This window comes from Pongo abelii, chromosome 18, assembly GCF_028885655.2.
Source record: "Pongo abelii isolate AG06213 chromosome 18, NHGRI_mPonAbe1-v2.0_pri, whole genome shotgun sequence".
NCBI classification, from domain to species: Eukaryota; Metazoa; Chordata; class Mammalia; order Primates; family Hominidae; genus Pongo; species Pongo abelii.
The window spans coordinates 20,097,047-20,109,857 of NC_072003.2; the positions used below are offsets into that span (position 1 = coordinate 20,097,047).

The following is a 12,811-nucleotide window of genomic DNA, read 5'->3' on the forward strand; positions in this document are numbered from 1 at the left end:
GTTGAAGTGGGAGTTGAAGGCCAGAGCCTTTTTTGAAGAACTTCCCTAAGCTCTTTTAAATACCTGCATCCAGGCCAGATGCAGTGGCTCATGCCTGTAATCCCAGCACTTTGGGAGGCCATGCCAGAAGGGCCACTTGAGCCCAGGAGTTAGAGATCAACCTGGGCAACACAGCAAGACCCCAACTCAACAGAAAATTTAAAAATTAGATGGGTTTGGTGGTGCATGTCTGTAGGGAGGCAGAGGATCACTTGAGCCCAGGGTTCCAGACTGCAGTGAGCTGTGATCGCAGCACTGCACTCCTGCCTGAGTGACAGGGTGAGACCCTGTCTCAAAAAACCAAACACCTGCACCTCCTGCATCTTCACAGTACAGTCCCGCCTGGTGGAGCCGCCGTCAGGCCCTCCCACATCTTCAGAGCACAGTCCCCCCATGCAGCTGCTCCTCCCCACCTAATTCAGGCCCTAGTGAGCTTCACAAGGCCAAAGGGACATCAGTCTCCACCAGGAAGACTATATGGCACGTCTAAATGTAAGAATCTGTGACAGACGTTGCTGAAGCCCATGCAAGGGGGCGCAGGTACCCAGGGGGAGCAGGTACCCAGGAGGTGCAGGTACCCAGGAGGCACAGGTACCCAGGAGGCGCAGGTACCCAGGAGGCGCAGGTGCCCACACGGGCCTTGCTGGGGGAAGCACGACTTTGAAGATGGAGTCCTCCGGGGACGTCCACGTTTCAACGCTGCCTTGCTAGAGGCCAGTTCCCTCATCTCTCAGCCTCAGGACACCACCCACTCCACAGTGTGGCCTGCAGGCACAGAGGGCGCTTGGCTGGGGAAGGGCAGTTGGCTCTGCCCCCAAAGCGGCCTCCCCAGGACACGCCACTGCCTGGCTCGGAGGTTTCTTCCTCTGCCCTGCACAGTGAGACAAGCACATGGCAGGGCCTCCCACACACCAGGACCAAACAACTGGGAGCACCTTTGATGTCTTTGGCCCCCGCCAGGCATGGCTCACTGGACCCAGAAACCACAGTGCGCTCTCCCCATGACTGTTTCAGCTGCCCATCCCTGTTCTAGATTGTGGGAACAGCAGCCGATGAAGCAAAGTCCTGGCCCCGTGGAGCCAGACAAAGAGCACACAGAACCATGAACGCGCGCAAGGCTGGCGGGGGTGGCACTGTGGCCTCACTCGGGGGACGGGGAGGCTTACAGACGAGTCAGTGCTTGAACAGGGCCATGGACGGTGAGGCCCTGTCCATGGCCCTGTCCGCAGGAGGACAAGTGAACACATGAATGAGGCCGTGGACGGCGCGGAGAGCGCAGGAGGGGTCCAGGCAGAGGGACACCAGGTGCAAAGGCCTCGAGGCAGCAGGGCTTGTGTGTGATGAAGACGTAGGAGCAAGGAGGAGGCCGGCGTGGCCTGGGCAGGGCAGGGCAGGACGGGAGCTTGCTGGGAGCCGAGGTCAGAGGTCAGGGTGCAGCCGAGGCCACGTGGTGCAGAGCAGACATTTCACCACAGCAGCTGGGAACGTGCAGGCCCCATGCGAGACACTGAATGGATGGATGTACGGATGGGGCAGTGGGCGTGCAGGGAGGAATCACCTGTCTCAGGTCAGCAGCCAGGGGCTGCCCAGGCCTGGCACAGTGGACCAGGAAGGGAAGGTCACCCAAGCCTCCACAGGTGGGGCCTTCTGCAGGCAGGGTGCAGCGGTGAGCCCGAGAGGCCACGGTGCCGAGCAAATCCTGGTTGTCCTCATGGGGACCACAGGAATTCAGTTCTGGCAGAGCCAAGACTGCCAGGAAGCCAGGCGGGCTCCTGCAGGAGGTGAGGGGCCTGCGGGGACGCGAAGGGCCAGGACCAGACACGCCCCATCCCGCTCTGCTTCCAGTGAGGCGAGAGGCGGGCAGGATGCAGCTGGAGCCACGCACGCCCAGAGCTCGGGCCAGGACTGTCCCCCAGTGCTGCGCTCGCCCGCGGTGGAGCTGCGGTGTTATCAGTGGTCAGCTCAAGTCCAGCGGCTTGAAAAGGAGGCAGAGGCCCCACCTTCCCTGAGGCTCCCTGTGAAGAGCAGGAGGCTGGGCCCTCGCGAAGACCCCAGCCAGGCTCTGCCACCTCCACAGCCAGCAGACGGGGCCTCCAAAGCCGACAGACGGAGCCCCCACAGCCGGCAGACGGAGCCCCCCACAGCCGGCAGACGGAGCCCCCCACAGCCGGCAGACGGAGCCCCCCACAGCCGGCAGACGGAGCCCCCACAGCCGGCAGACGGAGCCCCCCACAGCCGGCAGACGGAGCCCCCCACAGCCGGCAGACGGAGCCCCCACAGCCGGCAGATGGAGCCCCCCACAGCTGGCAGACGGAGCCCCCCACAGCCGGCAGACGGGGCCTGGGCACTGCACACAGAGACATTTCTTCTTCCCGAGACCTCGCACAGAAATTACTCACTTAAAAGCACTTAGAGTTTTTTCATTTTTCCGGTGGCAAATATTTCGAGGGAATACCACAGAAATAGCCACACCAAAACCCAACTCAGTTCTCCCTTCTCCACCCTCCGCCACAGCCGGGGACGCTGCCTCGATGCGCAGGGCTGCCTTCGCCACGGCCGGGGACGCTGTCTCGATGCGTGGGGCTTGGGTTCTTAGGTCTCTTGATGTTTTTCCTCTTAGAACCGCAAACTACCGTTGCCTGGAAAGGTTTCTAAAAACCCCAGGCGCCCAGGCCCACCTCAGAGAAAGGCTCTTTAAGGGTGATGGGTTATGAAATAGGATCCCTTTGGGAGACCAAGGCAGGCAGATCATGAGGTCAAGAGATTGAGAGCATCCTGGCCAACATGGTGAAACCCCATCTCTACTAAAAAAAAAAAAAAAAAAAAAAAAAAATTATCTGGGCATGGTGGCAGACGCCTGTAATCCCAGCTACTCAGGAGGCTGAGGCAGGAGAATCACTTGAACATGGGAGGCGGAGGTTGCAGTGAACCGAGATCACACCACTGCACTCCAGCCTGGGCGACAAAGTAAGACTCTGTCTCAAAAAAAAAAAAAAAAAAAAAAAAGAAAGAAAGAAAGAAATAGGAGCCTTGAAATCCATACTAGCCATGGGGTCTAACACGATCCTTAAGTGAACTGCTCATCACAAAGCGTGGCAGGCTGCCTTCTCTCCAGAGGGTTTCTGGTGCCCTGTCCACGGAGGCGGCAGTGGGATTCAGCCGTCACCTGCGCTTGTGGTGGTAACTCCATCTAACTCCATCTGAGACTCAACAGGGGACGCGTCTGCACAGAGCACAGGGCACAGGGGTCGAGCAGGGAGGACGGCGAGGTCAGGCCAGCTCAGGGGACACGGTGGGTGGGGGGCTCCAGATCCCACGGTGGGCAGCAAAGGTGGGGGTCAGGCTGGCGCCGTCCTGGACCATGTCCACGTCTGGGGTCTGCAGGCCCCATCTCCCTTTCCACTGTGCCTATAACCTACATCCAGCAAGACACGATTTTCCACGATGAGTTGATTTGTAATTCCATTTATGTGCAAGTTTTCAGAATTTTCCTGTGGGTCTTTTTTTTTTTACTTCCTTATGATTTGAATTTTGTTTGCTTAAAAAAAAACACACACATGCATAGGAAAGAATGCTTCCTTTCATTTCAATTAAAAACAACAAATTGCTTTTTTTTAAGCAAAAATTCATTGAGGCGGGGGCTCGCATTGTACAAAGAAAATCAGACCCACCGGGATGGCTGTCATCAAAGAGACAGTAACAAGGGTAGGGAGGTGGAGACGCGAATCCAAACACACAACCTGTGGGAAGGTCAAGTGGCCACAGCCGCCACGGAAAACAGGCTGGCGGTTCCTCCAACATTCAACACACAGTCGCCACAGGACCCAGCGGTTCCACCCACAGGTGTGCAGCAAGAGACATCACAGCCCACGTCCGCACGCAGACTCGGACACGCGTGCTCACAGCCCACGTCTGCACGCAGACTCGGACACGCGTGCTCACAGCCCACGTCCGCACGCAGACTCGGACACGCGAGCTCACAGCCCACGTCCGCACGCAGACTCGGACACGCGTGCTCACAGCCCACGTCTGCACGCAGACTCGGACACACATGCTCACAGCCTCAGTCATGACGGCCAGAAAGTGGAAACAAGGCAGGAGGGCCTCGGCTGCTGAGGGAGCAACAGCAGAACAGTGCTCAGCCCTGGAGAGGAAGGACGCCTGGCCCCTGGCCCCACACCACAGGCATCCACAGTGTGGTGCCGACCGACAGGCCATGCACAGAGGCCATGGGCCAGACGCTTCCACTGACACAAAATGCCCAAGAGAGGCACAGCCGGGGACAGAACGCAGACCCGCGTCTGCCGCCGCGGGAGAGGCTGCAAGCCGGAAACTGGAGGATTACAGGGTGCAAGTGTCCTTTTAGGGAGATGAAAATGTTCTAAAATTGGCTGTGGCAATGGTTGCGCAACTCTGCAAATACACTAAAAACCACTGAATTGTACATTTTAAAAAGGGTGAATTGTATGGTGTTTGAATTATACCTCAATAAAACTATTTTTAAAGAAACAAAATTTTAAATACGTAAAAAAATCAGAAAGTGGAATCTGGAATTAACATTCCAGGAAACATCCTCCTGGGATTTTTTCTCCAAAGATATAAAATAGAATAAAATATATAAATGTTATAGGTTTAAAATATACAAAATATAAATATATTTGTATTACATTTATAACATAAATACGATATTTATAATATAAGTATATTCATACTATAACTCATTATAATACAAATATATTAAAAATAATAGTAAATATTTATGTTATAAATATAGAAGATATGAATGGAAATACAGGTAAATTTTTTAAATAAAAGTGAGGTTATGTTCCCTGTGACAGAGTCAGCTTTTTCCTTTCACATCAGGCCATGGGCCACTTTCCAAAGAGCTGATAAAATGCTGGGGTCAGACAGCATGTGTGTGTGTGGACAGCAGTGCCAGGTTCCCCTGCCATCCGCACGCTGTGCGGTGGGAGCAGCAGGGGTGAGCACCCTGGGAACGGAGATCTGTGCAGCAGCTGATTGTCCCCGTGGGATGAATTCCTCCAAGGATATGAACTGTCCTGAGGCCTTCGAAACACAAAGCCACAGAACCCTCCAGGGAGTCTGGACCAGCGTCCACCCCCAGCATACGCCATCTTATAAATATTTTTACAGTTTGCTAAACCGGTAGCAAAAACCTGCTTAAATTTTAAATGTCTGGCTCATTGGTGAGGTGGAATGTCCATCTTTTTATGAGCAGTTTTAAATCTCATTTTTTCTTGAAATGCTCTGGGCCTGTTTTCTATTAGAATGACCATCTTTTCGTGCTCAGGATTTAACCCTCTGGGAACTTCTGAATGTGTGTTGCAACTTAAAAGACATATTATTTCACAACATTTAAGGAGGATCTTTTTTGAACTAAAAAAAAAAAACAAATTTGTTAACTTTGTCACCAGTGGGTATGGACATGTGATCGGCCAACTCTGAAATGAGCTCCAGCAGATGGACGCAGCGTCCCAGGACCTGCAGGAGCAGAGGCTGCGAGGCCAGCCATGTCCACCTCGACCACGTCACCTCGTGGGCAGAACGGCCTACGACCCACGTCCTCCCAGCCCCACCCAGAACCCATGGTGAGCGCCCGGCAGGAAGTGGCCACAGCACCATCACTGGAGGCCATGCGGAGTCTGAGGACAGCGGCTTCCCCCCAGTGCTGTTGTGGGGAGTCCAGGCTCAGCCCGAGGACTCGGTTCCCTCCACACAGCACCAACACTCCCAGGTGCAAAGCCCAGGCCCACAGACAGCCCCCCGCTGTCCGTGGGTCTCACGGTGGGGGCACCCATTTTCTTTCATCAGCAGGAAGGTTTGTGCTTTCTCCTTCCTGGGCAGCAGAGTTTAAAGCGTATTCCAAAAGAAAAATGAAACCGGCTGAACGCTAGGGCATTCCTCCCATCCCCCATCCTGTTTGGTGGCCTGTGCCGGACAATCTCTTCTTTCTGATGGACTCAAAGGGGCCACACAGCCCCCAGGCGCCCCCCTTCCCATCAGCAGCTTAACCTCAGGGTTTCTCTCGGACAGGCCGGCTTTGTCTCCAGCCGAGGTCGGCAGCCGTCAGATGCAGGATGAATGCCTGGCCCAGGCGGCCCCCACTCACCGCCCGAGGGCTCTGGAACTCTCCTTCCAAATAAAGAAAAAGTGCGGCCTGAGAGAACCAGGCTCGCCTGAAATCCTGCCATGTGGCCTAGGAAATTAACGCAGGCAGCAGCCTCTCCCTCTGAGGCAGAGACCCTGGCAAAGTCTCCTTCCCCTCTGTCATTTCTGGAAGAAGTGCAAAGGAAGTTTCACAGAATCAAGCAAACTTTCACGGGGAAAAAAGAAAAAAACCCTTGCAGAAAACAGTGTTGACCTTTAAGTAGTGGCTCTGATGAGGGGAAACCATCTGAACTGAATTCCTCCTCCTCCTGGAGCCCGGAGCAGGGGCTCAGCTGGGACCAGCAGAGAAACCCCCCCGCCTTCTCCACCCTGAGTCACTTCCCAGCATCTGCGCGAGGCTGGCGCTGCCCCATCCCGCCTGCGGCTGCTCCCATCGCGGATTATAAGAAAATAAACCTGGTTTCCCAGCTTTGTGCTCTGCTGCCGGCTCGGGGCCCATTTCCCAAACCCTGGGGGGAGCCGGGAGCTGCCAGGGCTGCCCCAGCCTCGGGGTAGAGGGTAGAGGCTGCGTGAAGAGGAACCAAACCCCAAACCGGGTCTGCGAAGCAGCCCTGGGGCTCTCAAGCCAGCCTCTGGGCTGAGCTCTGCGGCTCCTGAGTCACTGCCTGACTCATCCTCAGAGGCGCCCCACAGAGAAGGGGCAACTCGGCCAGGGAAAATGCTCCATCTCCGCAAAGGACAGGAGGAAAAACACACCCACCAGAAGCACATGGCCAGTGCAGGGCCACACAGCCCTGGCTCCCACAGGCTGGAGGCTGGAGGGCAGGGGTCCGCGGTCAGCTCACAGCCCACCCGCCACCCAGCACTGCAGGGCCACACACCCCTGGCTCCCACAGACTGCAGGCTGGAGGATGGGGGTCCGTGGTCAGCTCACAGCCCACCCACCACCCAGCACTGCAGGGCCACGCAGCCCTGGCTCCCAGAGGTCAGAGGCTGGAGGGCAGGGGTCCGTGGTCAGCTCACAGCCCACTCGCCACCCAGCACAGCAGGTCTCCGCAGAAGCCCCGCACACACTGGGTTGCAGCCTCCTGTGGTTCAAGATGGGTGGGGTTGTTTTTTTTGAAATGTTGGCAAATAGAGCTGTGAGTCTTCAAACGGAACCCAAAGACTCAGTGAGGAAAGCAGGCGGGCTGGGCTGAGACTCACAGAGACTCACAGCCGCAGAGGCCGTGGTGAGCCGCCTCACCTCCCCAAGCCTCAGTCTCCCCATCTGTTCAGGGGTACCGAGGAGCTGCCCCTCAGTGCATGGGCTCTGTGGTCGCCAGGCACGCCACACACCACACGCCACACGCCACACACCACTGCACACAGCACCCCTATGCGGCTATTCTGAGTTCCTATGCGGCTGAGAGAACCCCCTGCATCATTCTGACACTGGCGTGCTCCTGTGAGCCAGCATGACATGAAAGGACACGCATGTGAGTGGAGATGGAGATGCTGGGCCGGGCTTGGGGGTCATACAGACAGGGCCAGGGGTTCTGACCTGCTGGGAGATTTGGGGCCAGCATTCCAGGACTGAGAGAACAGATCCCTGGCCTGGGGTGCTCTGGGGCTGAGGATGGGCCCCCACCTGGGCTGAGGATGGGCCCCCCAACGTGGGCTGAGGACAGGCCCCCCGACCTGGGCTGAAGACGGGCCCCCCAACCTGGGCTGAGGACGGGCCCCCCGACCTGGGCTGAGGATGGGCCCCCCACCTGGGGCACTCTGGGGCTGAGGATGGGCCCCCCACCTGGGGCACTCTGGGGCTGAGGATGGGCCCCCACCTGGGGTACTCTGGGGCTGAGGATGGGCCCCCAACTGGGGCACTCTGGAGCTGAGGATGGGCCCCCACCTTGGGTATTCTGGGGCTGAGGATGGGCTTCCACCTGGGGCACTTCTGGGGCTGAGGATGGGCCCCCACCTGCAGACACCCCGGGGCTGAGGATGGGCCCCCACCTGGGGTACTCTGGGGCTGAGGATGGGCCCCCACCTGCGGACACCCTGGAGCTGAGGATGGGCCCCCACCTGGGGTACTCTGGGGCTGAGGACGGGTCCCCTACCCCAGCTGTTCTGGGATGTTCTGGGCTTCAAGGAGCCTCCAGTCGTGTCAAGCAGGTTTTTGTTTAAGCTCTAACTTCAGAAAGAGTGAAAATAAATGTTCATGGGAAATGTGACTTTTCATGAGTCGCCTAATGTCAAAGTCGGTGTTTCCTAAGTCAACAACTTGGTTTTTATTAAAAGCATCTGAGAGAATGAACCATCTGTCTCCCAAACCACCAACTTCCTCCTGCCCCTTTCAGTTTCTAACCCCAAATAACTTCTCCCCTCCTGAAAAACTTTGGAGCTGTGGAGACATTTCTTGGTTTAGTCATTTCTACTACACAAAAGTACTATTATGGGGGTGATTTACATCTTGCAGTATGAACAGAAAGAAACCTCCCTGTCTTTAACAAACACCCGCTGCGTGCACACAGGATGGGACGGGCTTCCACCCAGAAGAGCTCAGAGCCTCCCCCTCAGGGCCACCAAGTGAGGGTCCCTGGTGATGTCTGATGTCCTCGTCTGCCTGGGAAGACCTAGCTCTCCTCGCTCAGCTCTAGAAGATCTGTCTGTTCCTTGACTTGTAACTTCTAATTGTACATAAAACACAAACAAAAGCACAAGAACTCCCCCATAATTCCACTTCTCAGAAATCACCATCACATTGATGTTTTTGTCTGCGTATCCAGATCATTTTGGGGGTGCTCATGATTTTTTAAACAAAAAACTTTTCCTACAGACACAGCTTTGTAACCTAACGCATAACCAGCTTTCAGAGCAGGAGTTCAGGCTGTGGCACCTCTGGGTGGAGGAGGCACAGAAACCGGCCACGCCTGCAGTTTCTTCCTGTTGTGGCCACGGCCCCTTCTCCCCGAGATGGGCATGCAAATGAACCCTGCAAAGGACGCTGGGGCAACTCCACAGAAAGGGGGGGCCAGGGCTCCGCATGGGGCAGAGGGCTTTGCCCAGCCTCAACCCCAGCGGCAGGGGATGGGGTCAGACCCAGAACCCTGAGGCAGCACCTCCCTGAGCCAGAACTGTCTGCGTGGATGAGGGTTTGGGGAGAGGTCGGCCACGTGGGCGCAGAGGAAGCAGGCAGGGACAGACACCATTCCACGTCCTTACGTGGATGGAAGGAAATGAGGACACGACACTTACTGAATATTCTTGCAAATGACTGGACTAACCCAGCAGGGAGAGATTTAGGTTCTGTTGTGCGTGACGCCAGCTGCTCCTTTCTGCTGGACGAGACGGTGATTTCTACCACAGTGCAGCCTTGGGGAGCGGGGTTATCTCCTTGTTTTAGGGTTGTGGGTGCCAGCCCAGGGGAGGTCCAGGGCGGGAAGCTAGTTCCCAAACCCCAGCCCTGCCAATCCAATTTCAGGGAGCCTTTTAGTTTAAGTAAATAAGGAAACAAATAGTGGCTGCCCTTTAAATGACTAAAAATGATTGCTCTAAAAGGTATGGATTGTGAACAAAGTTCACTCTCAACCTCAGAAAAATATTTTTCTAGTAGGACAGAAACTGTCAAAATCACTTTCTTGTAGAAGGGCCAGAGAGAAAGGGCTTGTTCTCTGAAATGTGTCCACTTCGATATGTTCTGAAGTTAAACCTGTGACAGACGCTGCCCTTCAACCTCCACCTTGAAAAATACAGAAAAAAGGGAAGACAGAGGACACTCTCTCCAGACGTTGGCTCAGCACTCATTAAAGAGGCCCCACAGACTCCAGGGCCTCAGACACGCAGCCCAGGGAGGAGGCTTGGGGGACACAGGCCCGTGGTGGAGCTGGGTCGGTAACCTCCTTAGTGGGAAAGAGGGAAGAAGAGAAGCTGAGTTCCGCCTTTCCTTCCTCACATGTTCCATTTGCAGCTTCCCACTGAGTCAGACGGCGATATTGGGCAACAGCAAATCAAACTTGACCCAAGTGCTTCTCCCCAGGGAATGTGAGAAGGGGCTCCTGCCAGGCTGCAGACCCAGTGGCCAGAGAGCACCCTGGGGCCCTTCTGAGCTCAGAGATGCAGACGTGGGCTTTTTTCTTTCCACAGCGACTTTGCCAAATGAGCGATCAGACCTTAAAGGTGATGCTGACCTTGGAGGAAGCACACAGGGGGCTGGGAGACTCGGGGGCCGGGAGACTCGGGGGCTGGGAGACTCGGGGGGCTGGGAAACTGGGGGGTGGGAGACTCGGGGGGCCGGGAGACTTGGGGGCTGGGAGACTCGGGGGCCTGGAGACTCAGGGAGCCGGGAGACTCGGGGGGCCGGGAGACTCGGGGGTTGGGAGACTCGGGGGGCTGGGAGACGTGGGGGCTGGGAGACTTGGGGGTTGGGAGACTCGGGGGGCCGGGAGACTCAGGGGCCGGGAGACTTGGGGGCCGGGAGAATCGGGGGCCGGGAGACTCGGGGGGCTGGGAGACTCGGGGGCTGGGAGACTTGGGGGCTGGGAGACTCAGGGGGCTAGGAAACTAGGGGGTGGGAGACTTGGGGGCTGGGAGACTCGGGGGCTGGGAGACTCAGGGGGCCAGGAGAATTGGGGGCCGGGAGACTCAGGGGGCTGGGAGACTCAGGGGGCTGGGAGACTCGGGGGGCCAGAAGACTTGGGGGGCTGGGAGACTCGGGGGCTGGGAGACTCAGAGGGCTGGGAGACTTGGGGGCTGGGAGACTGGGGGGTGGGAGACTCAGGGGCCGGGAGACTCGGGGACCAGGAGACTTGGGGGTGGGAGACTCAGGGGCCGGGAGACTCGGGGACCAGGAGACTTGGGGACCGGCCCCAAAGTGGGTGCCACCATGCATGGAGCGAGGAGTGGGCGGTGGCCAGGGCTAAACTCCCCAGCATACAGGGCAGCCCTGCCTGACACCTGCCTCTCAGGTAGATGTTGACCAATGACTAATACAGGACTACGTTAATGCATATGCACCGATTGAGGGCTTCTGACCACAGATGTAGTGTGGATTCCAGCTGCAAATTTATGAGAGAGCCAGCTTTTGGATTCAAGTACCTTTCCTGCCAACTTTTCGTATGGGATGGGTTGATTTGTGTTTTGCCCTCACACTACAGGGGCGGCCAGCCCGCACAGCCCTCCAAATGGACAGGGCTGCCGGCGTCCACACTAAATGGCACCACAGTTTTACTCTCTTGGAACTGTCCCACATGGGTTTCTCTTTCTTTGCTATCAGTCTTTTGTTGTGTGTGTTTTGGGGTTTTTTTGAGACAAGGTCTTGCTCTGTTGCCCAGGCTGGAGTGCAGTGATGTAATCATGGCTCGCTGTGGCCTCCACCTCCCAAAGTGCTGGGATTACAGGTGTGAGCCACCACACCTGGCCAGAACCAGGATTTCTATTTCTAAATTCTTCTGAAATATCTGAAAGACAATGGGCCCCCATTTCTCAACCTCACCTGAAAGAGAGGTTCCCAAACAGACTCTCCTCTCACTGGCTCTGATTCAGCAGGTCTGAGAGGATCCCAGCCTGATAAAGACTGCCAGTAATTCTCCAGGCCTACAATCCACAGGCCTCTAACAACAGACCATTTAAACACAGAACGGACTTTTATCCAGGGAAGCTCCAAAGGCGCTTCTGAAGGGCCCGGTCATGTCTCTTCCCATTTTCTTCAGAAGAACGGCTGTGCCCAGTCATCACCATGGCAACCCCAAGACACTCTCGCAAAGCCGGACTGGGTGCCTGACAATGCTCCTCAGCCTGCAGTTCTTTTTGACGAGTTATTTCAAAGAACCAGGAGTGTGCATTAACATAACACAAATGACTCTCACTCCTCGCCCTGGAGGGCAGCTGCGCCAAAGCCTTCTGGAAGCACTGTCATTGACGGAGTGATATGAGCCCCAGTCTCTCCGGGGCAGGAGGCCCCTCACAGTTTTCTAGTAGGTAAACTCACCCAGTCATCAGCATGGGTTGTTCATTCCCACTTGGAAGTAGCCAGATGCGAGGACATAGTTCTTTAGCTAAACATGTTCTCAAAATCAAAATAGCTGTTTTGATCAAAGCACACGACCCACGCTTCTGAACTGAACGGTGGAGTCACAGCTACACGGACATGTTCTGTGATCCCCAATAACCCAGCTGCCCATGCTTCCCCCGAGGCCGCGGCACTGAGGCCCTGCCTGGCACACGCTCCCCGGCTTCTCTCTTCCCACCCCCGACATAAATCGCCGTGACTTCCTGTCCCTGTGCATATCCCACACGTGCCACGTCCTGATGTGCAACTGCAGTGGTCCTCGGAGTATGGCCTGGCCGCTTTGCTGGAGCTTTTCAGAAACACAAGTTCTGGTTGTGCCCTGGACATGCTGGGGTCGGCACCCACATCTTCACACGCTCAAGCTGAGGGGGAAACTTGTTGATTTTAAGAGTTTGTTTTTCTTGGCTGACTCCTCTCTTCCTCAAATCATATCAATAAACACTTTCTAGGCCTCTTACCTCAGTTAACACCCATCTTCTGTATAGCTATTTTAGAAAATTTTACAGGAAGAAAAAAGCTTTCTTAGTACTTCCTCCTCTCTAAATCCTTAATTTGTACTCTTTTGTGGAGTGCGAGCTTCCCAGTTCATCTCTA

The 12,811-nt window shown here is 55.9% G+C and overlaps 1 protein-coding gene across 1 annotated transcript in view; it reads right to left on the bottom strand.

The window, feature by feature from the left end:
• The window catches only part of LOC103892305 (ras GTPase-activating protein 3-like), a 105,988-nt gene that overhangs the window by 52,880 nt on the left and 40,297 nt on the right, over positions 1–12,811 (bottom strand). The gene's annotated exons all lie outside the window — the stretch shown is intronic.